This window comes from Jaculus jaculus, chromosome 10 (assembly GCF_020740685.1).
Source record: "Jaculus jaculus isolate mJacJac1 chromosome 10, mJacJac1.mat.Y.cur, whole genome shotgun sequence".
In the NCBI taxonomy this organism is placed as follows: Eukaryota; Metazoa; Chordata; class Mammalia; order Rodentia; family Dipodidae; genus Jaculus; species Jaculus jaculus.
Genome location: NC_059111.1, coordinates 33131185 through 33153712, shown reverse-complemented (window position 1 = coordinate 33153712; position 22528 = coordinate 33131185). Strand labels below are relative to the sequence as shown.

The 22528-nt window shown below is 41.7% G+C and overlaps 1 pseudogene; it reads right to left on the bottom strand.

Annotated features, from left to right (window-relative positions):
* Positions 1–861: 861 nt before the first annotated feature.
* LOC123464130 lies at positions 862–995 on the bottom strand (annotated as a pseudogene).
* Between the last annotated feature and the right edge of the window lie 21533 nt (positions 996–22528).

The window sequence follows — 22528 nt, the reverse complement described above, 5'->3', positions numbered from 1 at the left end:
GGAGGACCCATTTGAGCCACAGGTGCTTAGCAACTGAACTCCCAAGCAAGGTCCAGTTCATGGGAAGAGGTGTCCAGCCCTGCCCTCACATGTGGACTATGCTTTAGAGCAGAGCACAGCCCAGCAAGAGATGGACAACAGACCAGGGTCCAGGGCACAGCTGCCAAGGGCACCAGACCAGCTGGCTACAGACCCCAGCATTCCTGGGTTTGGATTTTTCTCACTTCTTAGGATGGGCTTTTCAGTTCATGTGAAACCCAAGGATTTCCATCCTTCAAAGTGGCTGTATTTTTCAGTAATTTACTCATTCCTTTTCTCCCTTCATTTTCAAATTTTTTATTACTTGAATCTGTCTCCTAGTTTGATCCATTCATTTGTTTGGTTGGTTGAGATAGGGTCTCACTATGCAGCTAAGGCTGGCCTGGAACTGCTGCTCCTCTGCCTTAGCTCAGTTCCAGAAAGCAGGGATTGTGAGCATGTTCTACCTCACAGTTTTCTTACTGTTTTAAGGCATTTCTACTAGGAATATTTAGGCACTGTTTACATGTTTTGTATCCTGGCCTATTTTCTTAATTTATCTCTTAATTCTTCTATTGGTTTTTAACTTACCTTTTTTTGTGCCACGAGGTATGTTTTATTTTCATTAATTATACAAATAATTTTCTGTAATATACATGGCAAACTGGAGAAATTTGGCAGTCTGATTGGGGGTCCCTAAAGAGACCAGCAGGCCGGTGGCATCAGCGTGGAGTGCCCGGGATCACAGTGCAGCTTGTGGCTCCTGTCCATCTTGCAGGTGGCTCTTCCTCCACATCACGAGGGGACTCAAGAGATGATGGGGGTGGGGTATTCTCTAGGCTTTTAAGAAATCTCACTCCGTTTTTCCTATTCAATGGTCTCTTTGGTCTTCAGGGTGTTTTTCTCATGCGTCTCGGTTTTCTTCAGCTTGGCCTTATCGAAGCTGGTGATTCCCCCATGTCTGGTTTGTCTGCCATTTTCTTAAAGCTCCTGGTGTTCCTACTGGCGTCACTGCAGCAAGAGACCTCATTTTAGCTTTTAACTATTACCTGCCAAGAGCCTGTGATGTCTGGAGCTGTGGCTGTTACTTGTGCTCTCATCTCATCCTATCCCAGAGAGATTTAATTATAAACACCTTGGTAGAAAGGAATATGAACTCTGTATAGTCTCTGAATCCCTCCGCTTCTTTAAGATATTTTTGTTTGCATCTGTTTGAAACTTTAGTGGTTGTTCCCTACATCTGCCCTTCTTTGACTGTTCTCTCATAAGAACCTGAGAAGTTTGAGGCTGGCTCTAGTTTCCAGGTCCTGGTTAACCTCTGTGAGGGGTAAAGGACAGAGGTTATTATGTGAAGTGACCTTCAGATCTTGGTGTCTGTGAGTCTGTTCTCCTGCCCAGTCAATTCAGCCAGAGAGGGGTCCTCTGCCCTTCTCCCTAAGTAGCATGGACTGATTACCAGTGTTCTAGGGAGATCATTGATGTTGGGGCTCTGAGCTGCTCTATGTGGGGGCTTTCATGGGGTCACCTTCTTCCAGCTTTACCTTCACCACCTCTCCCTTCAGAGTTCCTGCATTTGTGTTTTCTTTTGGAACTTTAGAAATTAGTCAATTCTTTCTAGAAAGTTCTGAAGATTATAGGAAATTGCATACTTGGGATAATATTTTTAATAATCTACAGTTGGTTTAACAGTATTATGCCAATGTTAATGTCATCATTCAATGAATGTACCATGGGCTCATAGATTACAAAGTCAGCAGAGGAAAATGTGGTATATATTTTTTCTTTCATCTTTTTTATTAGCTGTGGACATATTTTGTATAGAAACATCACATGTTGGTACCATCCTTTCCCTCCTCCCTGCCCCTTTTCTGAAGAGGCCTTCCTCATTGGGATTACAGGTCAACCCCATGGGGATTGTGGGTCATGCATTATGCTGGGGAGGCAATGTCTCTGGGCAAAATGTCCCAACTTGTGGCTCTAACAATCTTTTCACTCCTCTCTTCCACAAAATTTCCTGAGCCATGCTGGGAGCATTTTAAGTCTCCTTCAGTGATGGGCACTTAGGAGCCTCTGCATCTCTGGTTTGATAGGTGTTGAGTGTCCTCAGTATCTTTCTCCATCACCCTTGTGCTGATATCAAATTCACTAAAAAAGAAACATTCTTGCTCATTTTCCCAATTCCTCTGTGGTTTCAGCTGGGTCCAGAGTGGAGCACACTGGGTTGTTTATCTCCTCAGGTCAAGCTCCCATCTGAAAAAGAGAAGCAGATTCTCAAATGGTGAATGAATTCAGCACTGGTTAAATGGGATAACCATTATTAATTCAGAGAGAATTAAAAGGGTTTATACCCTCTTATAGTCTAAGGTTAGAGGGAGCTTCACAATGGAAAGCATAATCATTATCTGGATGTGATTCTAACTTGGTTCCAGTTCCAGATACAGAGAAAGAAATCAGTGAGGCTGTCCCATCTTCAACAGCAACAGCAACAAAAAAGTTAAATACCTTGGAATAACACTAACAAAGGATGTGAAAGAACTATATAATGAAAACATAGAAACACTCAAGAAAGAAACAGGAGGACTTGAGAAGATGGAAAGGCCTCCCATGCTCCTGGATAGGTAGAATTAATATTGTGAAAATGGCAATTCTACCAAAAGCAATATACAAATTTAATGCAATACCAATAAAAATACCAGCATCATTCTTCACAGAGATTTAAAAATGATCTCAAAATTCATATGAAATAGCAGAAGGCCTCATATATTCAAACATATCCTCAGAAAAAGAAACACCTCCAATGGTATCACCATACCTGATCTAAAAAGCCATAGTGACAGTAACAACATGGTACTGGAATAAAAACAGAAACATAGACCAATGGAACAAAATTGAAGACCCAAACCTTACAGCAAGCAACTACAGCTACTTGATCTTTGGCAAAGGTGCCAATAATGTAGACTGGAGAAAAGACAGCATCTTCAACAAATGGGTAGGACAAATAGGATGACCATATGTAGAAAAATAAAGTTAGACCCACTCATTTTGCCATACACAAAAATCAAGTCAAAATTGACTAAAGACCTCCATATAAGACCTGAACCTGTTCAACTACTGGAAGAAGAAATATGAGGCACTCTCCACAATATAGGACTGGGGAAAGACTTCCTGAACAAAACCCCAGTAGCCCAGTAAATAAAACAGCATTCAACCAATGGAATCTCACGAAGCTAAAAAGCTTTTGCACAGACAAACATACCATAAGCAATGCCAATATATTACCCACTGAGTGGGAGAAAATCTTTGCCAGCTATACAACTGACAGAAACTTAATATCTATAATCTACAAAGAATTCAAAAACTAAACAATAAAACATCAAACAACCGGGCTGGAGAGATGGCTTAGTAGGTAATTGCTTGCCTGTGAAGCCTAAGGACCCCAGTTTGAGGCTCAATTCCCCAGGACCCACGTTAACCAGATGCACAAGGGGGTGCACACATCTGGAGTTCATTTGCGGTGGCTGGAAGCCCTGGCACGCCCATTCTCTCTATATATCCACCTCTTTCTTACTCTGTCTGTCGCTCTCAAATAAATAAAGGTACCAAAAATTTTTTTTTAAAAATCAAACAACCCACTCCAAAAGTGGAGCAGAGAATTAAATAGGGAGTTCTCAGAGGAATCATTACAAATGACTAACACACACTTAAGAAAATGTTCAACATCCCTAGCCATTAGGGAAATACAAATTAAAACAGCAATGAGATTCTACCTTACCCAGTAAGGATAGCAAACATTAAAAACTCAAATGAAAACAAATGTTAGCAAGGCTGTGGAGAATTAGGATCACTCATTCACTGTTGGTGGGAATGTAAGCTGGTACAATGACTGTAAAGATCAATTTGGAGACTCCTGAAAATGATGAATATAGAGTTACCAACAGACCCTGTTATTCCCTTACTGGGCATTTGCCCCCAAATCTCCACATCTTAGTTCAGAGATATTTCCTCAACCATATTTGTAGCTGTTCAATCCATAATAGCTAAGAACTGGGACCAACCCAGAAGCCCATCATTGGATAAATGGATAACCAATATGTGGTATATCTACACGATGGAATTCCACTGAAAAGTAAGAAAAAAATGACATGTTGAAATATTTAGAAAAAAATGATTGAACTTGGAACAGATCATTCTAAGTGAACTTACACAATCATAGAAAGACAACTATTGCATGATCTCACTCATTTTCAGTTCCTAACCTCAATTAGCCTAAGTTGCTGACATAACTGAATAGCATCTTGAGGCTTGGACAATAGGGAGGGTAGGGCTTGGGGAAAGGAAAAGGGTCAGGGGGTGGGGGACATAAAACTGAACCAAAATTGAACTAGTACCATAGAATCCTATACCTTGGAAGTCAGACTAAGAGGTGAAACCCTCAAGATGACCTTAGAGGACCACCTGAATTGAAGGACCCTAGAGAGAATAAGATGAAACCTAACCTCAAATTTCTCCTGTTTTTCTTTATTCTTTGGTTTTTTTCTTTTCCCTTGGTGCTGGCATATAATTCCCTATACCATGATGTGGTCTATGTCCACAAGGAGCTGTTGACCTACTAGATCTCCCAAAACAAACAAGACAGACTTCTATCAGAGCACTTGATAACCCACCAGAAGTTAATGGTAAGACCTTCCTTATTGCTGAAGACATCAAATGCTGTAGGCACAGGCCCTGGAGAGACCTGGTTAGAATCCAGAGTAGAGCCCGCTACATGAGCTATCAGGGGAAAGTGGCCAATATCTGTCCAAGCAACTCAAAGCCTAAGTAACTCAGAAGCAAACAATGTGATGTGATGCTCACACAACTGCAATAGTGGCACACAGCTATGGTGGGTAACTAACTGCTCTTGGATAGGCTAACAGATCTCCTCAGTGGAAAGGAAAACATATTTGGGATGACTTTATAAATTATAAATATCAGATTTTGAAAACATTTTTCATATATATTCTTTTAAGGACTATGATTAAGGGATGCTAAAAAATTATAAAGATTGTCTGGCCAAATGTATATACTATGCTTATCAAACAGCCCAGTAAGCATTTCTGTTAATGTTCACACCCTTATATTAATGCTACTCTTACTTTTGGTTGAGAATCTTCTCTTTTCAGATGGCAGTGACCTTGGGACGATGGTGATGGAAAGAAGTGACCACAGTGCTCAGTACTGCAATATCTCTATCACACCTTCCAAGGCTCAGGGTCTAATGCGGAAGAGGTGCCAGAAAGAATGTAAGAGTCAAAGGAAGGGGAGGACTCCATACAACATGCTCCCTCCAAACACCAAATGGTCTAGATATCCATGGCTTCACAGTGCCTGATACTACCTGCATAAGACCATCATAAGAGGAGGAAAAGATCAAGACATCAAAAGTAAAAGAGAGACTGATTGACATGGGGAGAGGGTATGATGGAGAGTGGAGTTTCAAAGGGGTAAGTGGGGGGAGGGAGGGTATCACCATGGGGTATTTTTTATAATCATAGAAGTTGTTAATAAAAAAAAATTATAAAGAGTTCGGTTACAGAATAGCTTGGAGCCAGGCATGGTGGCAGATACCTTTCATCCCAGCACTTAGGCAGAGGTAGGAGGACTGCCATGAGTTTGAGACCAGCCTGGGCTAGAGTGAGACTCTACCTCAAAAAAAAAAAAAAAAAAGAAAGAAAAGAAAAGCTTGACCCTATAGGCAGGCATGTTCACAGATACACAAGGATCTTTGTAGTGCAGGACTGAGAGCAAGGAGAGTGGGGTGGGGAGGACAGTCCAGGGACCTCCCTGTGTCTAGCCTCATTGGGTGGGCCATTTGAGTAAATAAATGTCACCAGTAAAGTTAGGTGAGTAGAATGTGGATCAAAGTACATCAAAGATATCTATTCCATTTCACAATAAGCTCATCAAATTTATTCATGCAGAAAGCTAGGATGGGTCTGATACAGATGTCATAAATTCTACTTCAGGTCATTAAGGAATATTTTAAATCCTAAGTAGCAGTGGCATCTCCTGCCTGCTGTGGTTTGGGTAACAACTGGACAAGCCACAGCACTCATGTTCTGCTCTGGCAGTTCTCTCAGCTGCTTATCTTGCACGGCTGCTGCAAAGGCTGGGAAATGGTTTCTTTTAAGGTTTATGAACACTGGAATTTCATATTTCGAAATCTGCATTATGGATGTAAGAAATGGTATGAGACCAGCCAGGGGTGTGGCTGGGGGTTGCCCACTTCACTTCCGGAGGACAGCTGCAGAGGGTGTGCTGACCAACTGGTGTGCTGGTGACTGTGAGGCTTGCAGAAATTGCTAACAGCATGGACATATACAAACACATACTTGCACACATCCGACAGGAAGCCCTTGCCATCTGTCCTTGCAACTGTCTGGGATTGCCCTTCAACACTGCCTTTGTATGCAGGGAAATGTCCTGGTAATCAGTCTCATGAGGCATCGGGAAGTGTTTCAGCAAAACTTGAAAAAATAAACAATACATTTCTTCTCTGCAAAACTGCTGTCCTTCAAAAGCTTAAGCCCCTTCCCCCACACCACCTTGGAATAAAATCTTCCTCAATTAGAAATGTGTTTACTGGCAGTATTCAGACAATGGCTCTTGAGGAATATCATAACTCTCCTGCAAGTCTCCACACATGCCCAAAGGTCAAGTCAAGTCATGGTGGCTTGTCTTGGTGAACACCCTATGACCCTGTCAGGAACTTGGCAGGAGTGGCAGCTCTGTGTGGAACTGTTATAGACCAGTTCCTGTCACCTCCATGCATTGTGGAAGGTTGCCATGAGGAAGTTCCCCATCTGTTTCCCTGGTTTGGGAGAATCCTGGGTCTTAATGTCTGTGCCCCTCCTCTGAGAACAGCTGCAGATGATAAAATCACTCTGCAGGATCCCAGGCTTGGCTCCTCAGCAACAGAGCATCCACCACTCACGTTCTCACCGCCCAGCCCTTATGTTCTGATGTCACCCTGTGAGTAGCGAGATGCAGGTCGCTGACTCAAAGCTGGTCTTGCTTATGCTGCCAGTGCAAGTGAAGGATGGCCTGAAGGCACTTGGGCTTGCTGTCTTCATACCAGCAGAATCCTAGAAATGTAACAAAGAAGCTGGCAGCTGCTGCAGGTGGCTGCCCGGCTGCCTGATGAGAAACCCGACCAACAGCAGCTTAAGAAGCGGGGGAGGTTTCTCTCCCTTACATACTAAGAAGTGTGAGTGTGGAAGATTGCTGTGTTAGGTTTCAGCATGATGTGAGGGCTAATCCCACTGCAAAAGTCCCTTTAACTTCCTGGACAAGAGGCTGTGGTAGTCCTATGCATCATTTCTGCACTCAAGGCAGGAAACAATGATGATAATAACAGCAAGGTATCATCTTGCTATGTATTTTATCAGGAAAACAAAGGCTTTCTAAGATACACCCCTCCACACGTCTTCTTGTGCATAATTGAACTCTGAGCTCCCAAAGAAGCCAGACAGTTTTTGTAAGAGATACTAGAGCATATGATCGACCTAGACAAGACCAGACTTAGCAGCAGTGCACCCCTGGGCTGGCCGCCTTGACGCTCTAAAACAAGCACGGGTTCCTTGGGTGGAGCAGGAGAGGAAGCTAAGTTAGCTGTCTGTCATGTGAACAAATGCTGCCACACCGTGCATCGCCAGCTCAGGGGCAGGACTGTCAGCACTGCCTCTATGTTTTGTACATCAATTCTATCTCCTACTTGAACTGACAGTGAATGATTGAGGCATTCAAAGGTAATTTCTAGCTCTAGTAGCATTGTCATACTCAAGTACTCTGCCCACAAACTCCTCTTGTTCATTCATCTTGGCAGTGAAACACCAGTAGTTAGAAGAGAAAGGCATCTTACTGATTTCTGCAGAGCTCCTGCTACAGCAAGTTTCCCTTGGGCAAGAATACAAAATCCTTCCTTACGTAAGCAACTGATAGTTGAGCTTGCTATATGTGTTTTGACAAGGAAAAGTCTCTCTGGTTTGAAAAGGAGTTGCTCAATGCTAATCCTTAGGACTAAGACTAACCTACTTGTTCTTTCTCTTCTACCTGGTAAAACCTCCTCAACATTGTCTTAAAATAGCTCTACAAACTCTTTTACAAATTTCAGACAGTATTTAGACCACATGGAATCTTGCAGTCTTTTTTCTTATTTCTGTCATAGCCCTTACCACTGGCACACTGAAGCTGTGTACTTACAATATCATTTACGTTACTAGTAAATTTTTAAGGGTAGCAGTTTTGTTTAAGAAATCAGCATAAAGTGAGGTGTATATTAACAAGCATTCAATATATTTTTGTTGAACAAGACATTCAAACTATGAATAATTAATAAAATACAATATTAGTTCTTATATTTTAGTTTAAGCACATAGAATTTTTTTAAAAATGTATTCATGCCAGGCGTAGTGGTGCATGCCTTTAGTCCCAGCACTCAGGAGGCAGAGGTAGGAGGATCGCCGTGAATTCAAGGCCATTCTGAGACTACATGGTGAATTCCAGGTCAGCCTGGGTTAATGTGAAACCTTACCTCAAAAAAACAAACAAACAAAAAAAAGTATTCATGGTTGAGAAAAGACATAAGCAAAGTATGAAGCAAATTCAAGCCAAGAAACATCCTTCCTCTCCTGTCATACAAATGTGGCTCATTGTCTCAACACATGAACTAGAAAGCGAGATGAAAAGACAAACGAATTCAAAGATAAAAGAGCAAAGACATGAGCAGACAGTTCACATAAAGACATTCAAAGAACCCTTCCGCCAATGAGAAGATACTCAGTTTGGCCCATGGTCTCTTAAATGCAAATTTAGATTATTCTGAGATGTCATGCTCCTTATTGCTACTGAGTTGGAAAAACAGGAAGGCTGAGGCACAATCCTAGAGGGGTCATGTGATAATATCTATGAAACATTACACATGCTTTCCCCCTTTCCCCCAAAGGATTACCGCATAGAACACACAGGTGGTATGCTGTGATGCTGTGTAGCGGCATGCCAGGACAGACAGCTCACTTCCAAGACAGAGGACTGGGGGATGAATTGCAGCACACCCTCACAGCAGGGCGTGATGTAGCTGAGGAAGGATGACTCTCTCTGTTGTGCTTTGGAACATCTGGGAGAGAGAAGAAACATTGAGAACAGTGAAGACAACACAATACCTCTTGTGTCATAAAGGGGAAGAAAAAACTGGTTGTTCAGGTTCATAACTGTAGGATGTAGAAGGTTGCGGGGAGCAAGGGAGCTGGGAGAAACAGAGGGCAGAGTGAAAGCAGAGCTTATTGTAGACCATTGTTATTTTGAAAACCTGTGATCTGGAAGTCTTAGCCAGAGCAATTAGGCAAGGAAAAGACATAAAGGGTATCCAAATTGGAAAGAAGGAAGACTTCTGTTTGTAGAAAAAAGAGCTCATCAAAACTGTTAGAACAGTAACACAAAAAGCAGTCACATTTCTACACATCAACAATTGACTAAGTGAGAAAGAAATCAAGAAGCCAAACCCATTTACTGTAGTTGCAATATGGTAAAATTCTTAGAAGTAGGGGCTAATGAGATTTCTCAGTGGGTAATGCACTTGCCTGCAAAGCCTAATGACCTGAATTTGATTCTCCGGTACCCATGGAAAACCAGAATCACAAAGTAACACATGCATCTGGAGTTTGTTTGCAGTGTCAGGAGGCTCTGCTTCTCTCTCTCCCTTCCTTTATGCCTCTCTCATTCTCTCTCAAAAAAAATAAAAATATTTATTAAAAATTTTACAGGATGGCAAGAGAGAGGTTGCTTAGTGGTTAAGGCACATACCTGCAAAACCTAAGGACCCAGGTTCCATTTTTCAGGTCCCACATAAGCCAGATGCACATGGTGGTGCATGTGTCTAGAATTTGTTTACAATGGCTAGAGACCCTGGTGTGCCCACTCTTACACACTCTCCCCCCGCCCCCCCATCTCTAGTAGTAAATAAATAAAAATAAATTTAAAAAAAAATACAGGAGTAAGCCAGGCATGGTGGCACACACCTCTGATCCCAACACTCAGGAGGCAGAGGTAGGAGGATCACCAAGAGTTAGAGGCCACCCTGAGACTACAGAGTGAATTCCAGGTCAGCGTGGGCCAGAGTGAGACCCTACCTTGAAACTACCCACCCCCCAAAAAATTTATAGCAGTAAATTTAAACAGCAGATAAAAGAATTCTATTGTGAAAAACTCTCAAATATTGCTTGAGCAAGACACAGAAAGATCGCTTAACTATCCTCTGTTGCAGAATTGGAATAAGTACTAGTGGTACATGTCCATGGTCCCCAGTGTAGTGAACAGACTCGGTGCAATCTGTCACAATTCCAGTGACAGTCCTGAAACAGCAGGAGAAAAACACACATAAAATCCATATAGAATCTAAATGGACCCCAAATAGCTAAACCAATTCAGAGCAAAAAGAACAGAGCTGAAGATATCACAACACCTAATTTCACAATAGACTACAAAGTTCTAGTCATTAAGATACCATGATATGGGCATAAAATGAACATATAGTACAGAAATAAGCAGCACCTGTTTATACCTACTGATTTTCAACATAGCACTAAGAACACAAGTTGAAGAAAAGATAGTCTCCTCAATAAACAGTGTTGGAGAGACTAGCTATCAATGGAAAGAAGAAAGGAGACTATCTCCCATGTAAACACAAATCAACCCAAAATACAGCAGAGACTTCAATGTAAGACCCCCACACAATGAAACTGCTGAAAGAAAACACAGGAGAAATGCTTCAGGAATTCTTTATCTGGTAAAAGAATCAAGGCTCAAGGTCATTGAATCCAGGAAATAGTTTTAGGTATGATCCAGAAGCAAGGTAACAAGAGCACAAGTTGATAAATGAGATAACATCAAAATGAAGAGTTTCTGTACAACAAAGGAAGTGAACAATTCAGAGACACCTCACAGAAGGGATGAATGTATTTGCAAACTGGGAAGTTGTTAGCATCCAGAATATGCAAGGACCACAATCAACTCAGAATGGACAAGGAAATGACACAGATCACACAAGGAAAAACAAGCAACCAAAGTCCAGACATCTGACTAAAATGGACAAGTCATCTGAAGAGAAATTTCTCAACTGAAGATTTACTAATGGCCAACGGACCTATGAAGAAAAATGCTCAGTACCACAATCACCAGGGAAAGAAAACTAGAATGAGATAGTATCTTGTCCCAGTTAGGATGCCTATGACAAAAGACAATAGTTAACAAATGTTAGGGAGGAAGTAAAGAAAGGTAAACTCTTGCACTGTTGGGAGGAATGCAAATTACATGTACCATTATAAAAAACAAAAAATATGAAAATATGACTACTATACCATCCAAAATTTCTACTTCTGTCTATATTTACATCAATGGGTCTAAGATATGCATGTTTTCCTATGATCATTTCAAATAGTCAAGTCCTATGATCATTTCAAATAGTCAAGAGTCAACTGAAGGGCCAACTGGCTAGGAAGGGTAGAATTCTCAACTTGGCTGGGGTATTTTTCTTCTTGCCTTCTGTCTGTCATGCTTTGGAGAAACCCTCTCACTGGGATTCCTTCACTATTTCTTAATACTTTCTGGTCTGTTATTTGAAAAGACTTCTATGTTTGATCTCTCATATGTATGGAACTGCCCTAGCTTTTTTCTTGATATCAATTTCCCCTACTCTAAAATTCATAATTTAACCTTCTTGTGCTTGCCTGCAAACCTAACAACCTGAGTTCAATTTCCCAGTAAAGCCAAGTGCACAAAGTAGTGCATGCATCTGGAGTTCATTTGCAGTGGCACTGTGCCCTGGCATGGCCATTGTCCCTCTTTTTCTGACTTTCTCTGCTTGCAAATAAATTAATAATTTAAAAAGAAGAAAGAAAAAAGAAGAATTGACAGGGTAGAAATGTAACAACTGAAAAGCCAGGCATAAAGTGGTGCATGCATCTATAGCTCATCTGCAATGGCAGGAGGCTCTGGAATGTCCTTTCTCTGTCTCTTTCTCTCAAATAAATAGCCAGGATGTCCAGCCATGCAAAATGTACCAACTTGGTGTATGTGGGCATGTCTGTTTGGGGGAAAACCAGTTGCTCTCTGACTGGACTGGAGACCCACTCCATGGGAGGAAATTCATGCCCAGTACAGAAAACATAGTCTAAAGCCCACGGCTGAGAAAGTCATAAGCTCTAGGGGGAAAACTACTACTGTTATCTAGCTAAATGCACATATTATGCCCGCAGAACTGCCCTAAACACTTATGCCCACATATCAATGCTACTTTCACTTTTGGTTAAGAAGCTTCTCTTTTCATATGGTGGTGACCAATAGGGTAATTAAAAAATGGCCCAAGCGCTGAGAAGTTACAGTGGCATGTTTAGCACTAAGTGAGACATCTCTGTTACAGTCTCCAAAGCTCAGGGACCATTGTAGAAGAGGTAAAGAATGCAACAGACAAAGGAAGGGGACAACTGCCTACAATGCTGTCATCCAGACAGAAGGTGGCCTTGATATTCACAACCTCTCGGTGCCTGACACGACCAACACAAGACCTGCATAATGGGAAGCAAACAATGGTGACATCAAAGCAGAAGACAGAACTGGAGAGATGGCTCTGCATCTCTGCATGGTACTATCTTGCAAAGCCTGATGACCTGGGTTACATTCCCCAGTCCCATGTAAAGCCAGGGGCGCACAGTGGCACAAGTGTCTGGAGTTGATTTGTAAGGGCAAGATGCCCTGGCACGTGCTCTCTGTTCATTTTTTTCTCCCCCCCCCCCCCCGCTTTCTTTTTCTCCCTCTTCCTCTCTCCCTCCCTCTCTCTCTCTCTCTCTCTTCCTCAATATTAAAAAAAAATTAAAACCTGCAAGTTTTAACTTATTTAAAATCAGATTTTAAAATCTTTTTTTACATAGCTTTTAGTGTATGCTTTGGTAACTCCTCCATCTCTTCTTTTACTACATAAGAGAGTGCAGACACATTTCTTTCTTTTCAGTGTATGTCTGTATTTGATTTGGCTACTTTGAGATAGGCTTTTCCTATGAAGCCCAGCCTGGGCTATAACTTGTGATGCTCCTCTCTCACCCGCCTGTGTTCTGGGATTACAGATGGGATCCAGCTGGCATGGTTTCAGAGAAGATGTTCATCTTTTTGCAAAAGGAACTTAATGAATTAATTAATACAAAGAGGGCAAACCTGACAAGATAAGCTCTACCTTGGTTCAGGCTGTTATTAATATGACATTTAATAATAATTTAAAAGGCTGTTGGTAATTTCCTGAATCTTTTGATATTCATACACTTTTTTTTTGTTTTAGTTTTTTTGAGGTAGGGTCTCACTCTAGTCGAGGCTGACCTGGAATTCACTATGTAGTCTCAGGCTGGCCTCAAATTCAAGGTGATCCTCCTACCTCTGCCTTCCAAGGGTTGGGATTATAGGCATGTGTCAGCATGGCTGGCCATAGAAGAATAAAGTGATTCATGCCAAATAGAGCTGTTGCTGTCAGGTTCACATTTCTGGTAGAAATCACCCAACCAAGAGCAGCTTGTGAGGAAAAGAGGTTTATTTTGGTTTACAGGCTTGAAGGGAAGCTCCACGCTGGCAAGGGAAAATGATGGCATGAGCAGAGGGTGGACATCATCCCCTGGCCAACATAAAGTAGACAATGGAAACAGGAAAGTGTGCCAAACACTGGCAAGGGGACAGTGGCTATAACACCCATAAGCCCACCCCCAATAATACATTCCCTCCAGGAAGCGTTAATTCCCAAATCTCTATCAGCTGGAAACCTAGCATTCAGAACATCTAAGTTTATGGGGGACACCTGAATCAAACCACCACAAGGGCCAAATACAAATGATGCCAAGCCATCCAATGTCACATGCACAGTAATACTAGAGACAAGACCATTCATTTCTATTCCTTTTAGAAATCAGAATGCAGCGTATTGTGAGGTGTCATGCATGCACAAACTCTTCACTGTGTAAAGCAGCTTCTGAAAGTATTTGCTGTATTTATTGGTTAAATCAATAAATGAAATCTTTCTACCCTTTCTTATATGCCTGAAAATGGGAGTCATCATTCTACTAGGAGCTTCCAGGGGGAGTTTTTAATTAAATAAAGGTACATGTCCCACCATTACACTTTGGTGTACAGTCCTGAACATTCCTACCATGTGTTTGTTCTTTAAAAAAAAAAGCAAAATGTTGTAATTAGCCAGACACTGTCAGCAAGTTTGCCATTCCCTTTTGGAGGATTTAAATTGCCTTTTTCTGTGGAAAATAAATGCATGCATTACACTATGATATTATCAGTAACACCGGTTCAAAACAGTGCAAAGAAACAGCTTGGGGTTTTTCTTTCTATTCAAAAGGCAAAGCCTTTCGCACTGTGAAGAAATTGTGCCCCCTGCTGATTCAACTGGATACCAAAACCGTCATCAACAAACCAGAGCTGGGGGAGTGTACTATGTCCTCGAGGTCATGATTGAAATGTACTTTCAGCTGTTAAGGCAGCGATTTCCAGGAACAGAAACTTCTTGCATGCTTTTTTTAAAAGGCAGAAAAGGAGAAACTTCACTTGTTGCGAGCTTTGAGGAGATACTCGTCACACTGAAAAGGAAAACAGCAAAATCGGAGCCTTGATAGATGCTCAGCCAAAGAACACCGAATGCTGTTCCAATCACCAGAGAAATCACAACATTCCTTGTGGTTGACATGTGTGCTTTTGAAACACCGACTGCCATGAATGCAGACCAGCATGGCCAGGCGCCCCAGGTGCTGCTGGAAGCTGCTTGAACTCATGGGTCGTGGAGATGGAAGGCGCCCTCCCAAAGGGCTCGATTTTTCTAGTAGGAACTCATTGTTATCCAACTGGCACGTAATTATCCCAGAACAGTTTAGAGCATGTGTGTTTTTCTTCTGATTATTGCATTTTCAGGAGAAATTCCTGAACATGGAGAGGACTCTAGTGGTGGCTTTGGTCTTGGAGAAGCTAATGGAGGAAATATTTCAGGCAAAGCAACTTCTCTGGTGTTTCTAGATAAGGCCACAAGCCAACTAAGTAGTTTTTTCCAGTGTTTAGGATGTGAAACTTTGTTCTAGATTCACCAAACAAGCATGCAGTATGTGTTTATAAGTCACCTTTTCTCCCAGGCTCTAGCAGCCTTCTCCTTATCCTCAGAGTCCCTTTGATCTTTGGTTAGGGTTGAAATAAAAATGTAGCATGTCTAGTTTTATTGTTAAATATAAATTTTAGAAAAACAGCAAAAATTGTTTAACTATTCTACTATCAAACTATCTGTTGTTAGTCTGAAAATTTTATTTAACCCGTGTTCCTTATTTTATCTAGATTTTTTTCTTTGATTTACTCTGTTACCATTCGGTTTGTTTTCCAACGCATTCTAAATTCATCCCAGGGACTGCCGAGCCAGTCTGGGATGTGACAGCTTCTGGGTGGCCAAGGAGGTGGCTTCTTCCAGACTGTTTCAGGCGCTTGGCTCCCTCCAGCGGCCACCAGAGACATTGCATGAGCAGCCGGTTCTGGCTGTGGAATCTGCATTTTAATCCACATTTACTTTCCGTTTTTACTTACGTCAGTTTTCTGGACAAATTTGTAGGACAAGCAGCCTCATCTCAGAGACGTTGTCACCTCATGCTAAATAGAAATCGCTATCCCCAGATGATCTGACAAGTATTTATTCAGAACTAGGCCTGAGACAGGAGGAATGCAAGTTCAAGGCCAGGGTACCCAATTTAGTGAGAACCTGTTGCAAAATAAAAATAAAAGGAGACCTGGGATATGGCTCAGTGCTTGAGCACTCACCTGGATAGCATGCACAGGGGGCTGGGTTTGATTCTGGGTCTGAGGGAGGAAAAGAAGCATTAATTCAGACATCAACTCTCAGAAGAATGGAAATATTTCTCTGTCATCTCTAAGGTGCTTGACAATCAGTAAGTAATATTGAGATGAGTTGACGAGCTACACTAGAGACTTGGAATTACATCAAGGTGAACAGATTCCTACCCACCCAGGAGGCACACTGCCAGCAAAAGAGATGGTGGCTGAAGGGTATGGCCTCCACCACCACGATGGAACTGGACGTTGGAACTTCACTTCCATTCAGCCATGTGTGAAGCGCAGCCAAGAGAGCAGAGCCGGCACTGGGGGTGATACCTGTGAGATCGCTTTTTAGTGCTGTCTTAGTGCTCCATGACAAGAGTGCTATCCAGGTTAGTGCGGTGAGCCCTGAGCATGGCCTTAGATTCGAGGTGACTCCTAGATTACAGCCTGGTTCTTTGCAAGACACTTTCTGCAATATGAGTGTTCCATGACTGCTGTATGAATGTATGAATGAAGGAATGAATAAATGTCCCAACCATCTCCACGTCAATGTGATATCTTATATGGAACAGACTCAGTTAGCCTTAGCAGGATCAAAGCAAGTACAAACTTTCATGACAGAACTCTGGTGAAGGGTCCTACCACCAGAGATGACAGGGAACAAAGATGGCTCTTAGTCGCTCTTGTTTCCCTTCAGGTCATCTCTATGGTGCGGAACCTACGCAAAAGCAACTGTCTTCTCAGTCCCAAGTCACGTCCCCTAGAAGTTACGATGTTTAAACACACAGAAGGGGGTGGCAAGTAACGTGCAAGAATTTGACCCATCAGGTACTCGCATGTTTTAAGAGCACTTGTAAGGAAAAATGATCATTACTGAACACAAGGTACGTAGAAGACATTATCTTTTGTTATCTCATGTAAGGTTGTCACTGTTGTCCCCATTTTAACAGCTGCCTCGGATGTGCAGGTTAAAGAAGAGAAGTACCATGTTCAAGGTCACACAGAGAGCCAAGATATAAATTCGTCTCTGCTTTAATCATTTCTTTGCAGCATCCAGCACTGGTACTTGAGTGCCTGGTGATGTCATCTGAATACTAGGGTGAAAGATCAGTAGGGTAAAAATAAAACTAAGAATTAAGAGCTGTATGCTAAAACTCAAACAGCAAGGATGAAGGTCAAATATGCAGGACTAGGGAGAGCATGGGCTCTTTCCTCCCTCACTGCAGCTCTGGTCTCTGCAACTGTTTCTTCCGAGAGAACCAGAGAAGGCTGTCATTCCAAACCCTCTACTAGCCTTCAAAGTGTGCTTCCAGCCTCCCTCCCTGGCATGCTCTGGGGCAGTAGCTCTGGGGAGGATCCTGGAATATGTATCTTTGCCAGCATAGCAAATTTAAAACTCTGAAGATTTGATGCTATCTAACATTTGAAATTATGTCAATCAAAGGCTATATAGTCTTAAAGGGATTTTCTAGCAAAGATATTTGTTATTGCTTCATAGAATTCTATTAGGGAGGGAAATGTCAAGGCAGTCTGTAAATGAACTAGGGTTTTTCTACATTGATACATCAAAATTCGGATGTTGTGTCCTAAGCCATTTCACTGGCATTTGTCAGCTTGTAACTTAGTCCAAGTGGGAACCCCAGTAATCCCACCTGACATTATATCATACAAAAGTTTGTGAGGCAAGAGCTTCAGACCTCCCAAGGAACAGTTAATCTCATGATTTTGGAACCAAAATGATTGTTCAAACCAGATTCTTTCAGTCGTTTTTATACTTTCTCCCTTCTTCAAACAAATACTTTTCAGACCATACTGGCAGTTGTGGGTGAGAACTGCTAAGTTTCACCAGCCTCAGTGTGTGTCTCACCTCCTGGAGTCCTGTGAGGAAAGAGTTGGGGGAGGCTAAAACCATCAAGTAACAATAAGATGGAAGGAAGGTGGGTGTTCCCACTGTGAAAAGCATGTCCATGCACCAGGGTGAATGTGTCACAAACACTGTTCTCTGAGTCTCACTGCTCATGAGAAATTCAAAACACTTTGAGGGCTGGAGAGATGTCTTAGTGGTTAAGGTGCTTGCCTGCAAAGCCTAAGGACCCATGGTCCACATCCTACGCTAGCCAGGTGCACAAAGGTGAGGCAAGCACAAAGTCACACATGCCCACTAGGTGGCGCAAGCATCTGTAGTTCAACTGCAGTGGCTAAGGCCCTGGCAAATCAATTCTCTGTCTGTCTTCTACCTGTGTCTCTCACTCTTTCTCTCTCTTTCTAAAAAATTAATCAGGGGCTGGAGAGATGAGTTAGCAGTTAAGCGCTTGCCTGTGAAGCCTAAGGATCCCAGTTCAAGGCTCAATTCCCCAGGACCCACGTTAACCAGATGCAAAAGAGGGCGCAGGCATCTGGAGTTGTTTGCAGTGGCTGGAGGCCTCTGGCGCGCCCATTCTCTCTCTTCTCTCCCTATCTGCCTCTTTCTCTCTCTGTCACTATCAAATAAATAAACAAATAAATAAACAAAAAAATTAATCAATTAATTAAAATTTTATTGAAAACACTTTGAAAGCAAGTGGAGAAGGTAGGCCACATCTTCAACTAGAAGTAACTTTGAACCTCTTCTTGTTCAACCAAATAGTTGCCTGAATAATAGACCAAAAAAAGATCCAGTCCTTGGACAAAATGTTTTCTCTTTTCTTGAAATGCATTGTATCTATTGGATGCCCAAGTCTATCTCTTCATGGCCATTTGCACCATCTACTCTCCCTGAGATAATTACCATTTCCTTCTTTAGTTACACCCACGGCCCATATATCTCATTATCTTTATCTTATCTCAATGTGAGAAACTCATCAAATACACCTATGCACTTCCCTTTGAAGATGTTATCATATTTGTAACAAGTCCCTCTTGCAGTTGAATAAGTCATTTACCAAGTTGTAGGGTACTCTTTTTCTTTCTTTCCTTATAAACCCCATGTCTACACTGCTAGCATGTCATCTGTGATATCTACAGTTGAATCTTTGCTGCGTGGACAGGCAAGATGTTGACATTTGACTTCACAGGCAATTTTTCTTCAGGAAACTCGAGATTGTGTAAGCCTGATTCATACCTGCTGCAGCTGGGATGTGTAATAATAGAGCAGTAACAACGAGTGACGATGATGACAGTCCAGACACACCAACTGGTTCTCTGGCTTCTTACTCCAACAGAGAAATTATGACCCTGGTTAAACAGGCTGCTCTCACGGCCATTCTACTCATCCCAAGGAGTGACAGGACTCTTCCTCACATACCCACAGCTGAAAGACTATTGTGTCGTTAATTGATGCCTTAGTTGCAGGTGTAATTTCTCATTTCCACCCTTCCCTTATAAGGCTCTCCACGGCTTCTTAAAGAGTTCTTAGGCACCTCCTACATGTTCGGCATTGTGCTCTGAGCTGGCAACAGACACATCATCAAATGGATATAGACGTGGTTGTCTTCGGGCATATTCTTCTGTTTATTTAATTGGATTAAACTATTTTTAAATATTTCAATGAGTCAAAATATAGAAGTGTAAGGCTGAAAGTGTGAGCTCTGGTCAGACAGGCTTGGGAACGAGCCTTAAGTACATGCATGATCATGAACTTGCAGACACTACTGAGCCTTTGTTTTGTCAATTTATAAAACATAGTTCATCTTGCTGCCTACTTTTCAGGGTGTTTTTGAGGATTAAATGGGATAAAAAACCTACATACATTCTATTACAGCCGCTTGTATTAATTACCAAGTGTTCAAAAATAGACATTCTTTTCAATTAAAATATTATATTCACAGACATGTATACTTAGACTCAATTGGCTCTCAATCAGGAGGTAAAGGGTCCTCCTTGGGCATGAGCTGAGCTGAGCTTAAAGAAAGCTTTGGCAAGGGTTGAAAATGATGTGTGGGTCCATTTACATCAAGCTTGTTGGTTAACTAGTCCTCTGGGGAATATCAAAGTTAAGATCTCTCCTGGCAAATGGGATGAAAAGAACGAAAGCTCAGGCTGTGACCCAGATTTCCCTCTCTAGGATGAAACTTCTTTTCATTCCCGAGAGATGCTATGAAACAATGGTATAATACCATTCAAAAGAGCATTTCTTCCTGGGTGTGGTGGCACACGCCTTTAATCTCAGCACTTGGGAGGCAGAGGTAGAAAGATCACTCTGAGTTCAAGGCCAGCCTTGGGAATACAGAGTTAGTTCAGCCTGGGATAAAAGGAAACCCTACCTCGAAAAAGAAAAGGGGGGAGGGAGCACTTCAGATTCACATTGAACATGTTTAAACTATCTCCATTTCTCTACAGGGTTCTTTTGAAGAGTGGCAATTGGCATCTCAATTGCCAAATGCTGCTAAGAGAAGCTAAGAACATGCCTTACAGTAGTCCCGCAGTGAGAGGTTCCATGCTAGGGAACCAGGAAAAATTTCCCTGACCTTGACCCTTATCAGTAATGTAATGGTGGGTGCGCTTGTCACTCTCGTTGTTGCCACTGAATACCTGATAAAAAGCAATGTAAGGGGAAAAGGGCTTATTGTGATTAAGATATCGTCTGTCACAGTGAAGAAGACATGGTGACAGGACCGGGTTTGTCTGTGACAGTGGAACACCACTTGCTCACATTTTAGCAGATCAGGAAATAGGTAAAAAGCAACGCCAGTGCTTACTCAGTGAGTTTTCTCCTTTTCCTCTTTATATTCAGTCCAGAACTCCAGCCCATGGTATGGTACTGCCCACAGTCAGGGTGGGTCATTTTCTCTCAGCTAATCCTCAATGATAATGAATTTAGACACACTAATGGTACTTACACTGCACTAATACCATAGGTGTTTCTTATTAATTAAATCAGTCAAGTGAGCAAGAAAGATTATCTATGACAATGACTGTCACTTGATTCCTGCAGATATAAAATGAAAGAATGTTCTATAAATAACCACACAGAGAATATCCATTACAAATGCACTTAAATTATGAATATAAATTGGCAACAAAAACTAATATTGTTGCAAGGTGCATCTCGACTTGTCTCAGAATAAAACCAAGGAAATAATTCTTAAGAGTAAAGTCTTCTGATAGTGGATGTCTAAAGAGATTGGGCATGTTCAGAACGGCCAACAACTAAGGTGTAAGCTACTCACAGCTAAGGAACAGGAAGTAAGAATGGGAAGTAACGTGTGGAAGATGAAGAAAAGAAGGAAGATAATTAACTCAGTGCTCAGCTACTTAGGCCACCAACAGAAACCTGACAAAAACATGGGTAGGAGTAGCTGAACGGTGAAGCTAGACCCTTTCCTGACATTCTAGTCTGGAGAGCTGATCAACCACCAGTTAGCAACAACATTTCTTTATCTTAGAAAAGAGATCATCACTTAAGAAATAAACTGAGGAAATCTTGTTTCATTGTTTTGAAATTCTGAGAAAAGAATCATGTATTGTTAGTACTGTATTTTCTGTGTTCTTGAAAATATTTGGAATTGCCAGGCATGGTGGAGCACACCTTTAATCCCAGCACTCAGGAGGCAGAGTAAGAGGATTGCTATGAGTTTGAGGTGACCGTGAGACTAATAGTGAATTCCAGGACAGCCTGGGCTAATGGGAGACCATACCTCGAAAAGCAAACAAACAAACAAAAGAAAGGAATATGAAGTAAAAAATGAACAAATAATAGTCTGCAAACCTAACAAATCAAAGTAAATTACAATATATATAGTCAATGCAGGGACAAATAACATAATGAATGAAATCCCAATTAAAACCATGAAACAGAAAAGAAATCAACATTAAAGAGGTATACAGGAAAAAAGACAGAGGACAAAACCAAGCTACGACTTACTAAGTGTCTGAAGCACCTAGAGAGAACAGAGGGAGTCAGAAGGTAAATGGAGCAATGTTTTCTAACAAGCAGGAAAGAAAGAAGTAGGTAGCCAGTGGTAGTAAATAATTCTGGGAGCTGGAGAAATTAGTTAGTGGTTAAGGCGCTGGCTGGGAAAGCCAAAGGACTCAGGCTCATTCCCCAGGATCCACAAGGTGCCAGATGCACAAGGTGGCAGAGGCGTCTGGAGTTTGTTTGTAGTGGCTAGAGGACCTGGCATGCCTGTTCTCTCTCCATCTGCCTCTTTCTCTCCTCTACCTCTCTCTCACACACACAAATAAGTAAGTAAGTTAAAATTTTAAAATAAATAAGTAAATCAATAAATAAGTCTGCAAGGCCAAGAAGGATGATAATTGTCCCCTATAAACATTCTTTCCTTCAGGCAAGATTGGGTTTCAGAAAAGAGAAGCCTTGCCATGTTCCAAAGTCCCAATGTCTGGAATGTGGCAGGACACCCAGTGCCTAGCAAAAGTCTTTGTGGTTTACACAAATTTTCAGAGTTTGAACTTAAAATAAGTTCAATTACATGAGAAAAACAGAGATTCAACTGGGCTCCTTTTTAGCTTTTTTATTATTATTATTAACATATTTCATATGAATACATATGTATTGGTACCCCCTTTCCCCTTGCCCCTACCCCTATTCCACTGTGGACTCTCCTCAGTGGGATTACAGGCATTCCCTTGGGGGGTGGATTATGTGTTGTGGGAGCAGCAGACAGTTATTTTGGAGGGGGCAGGG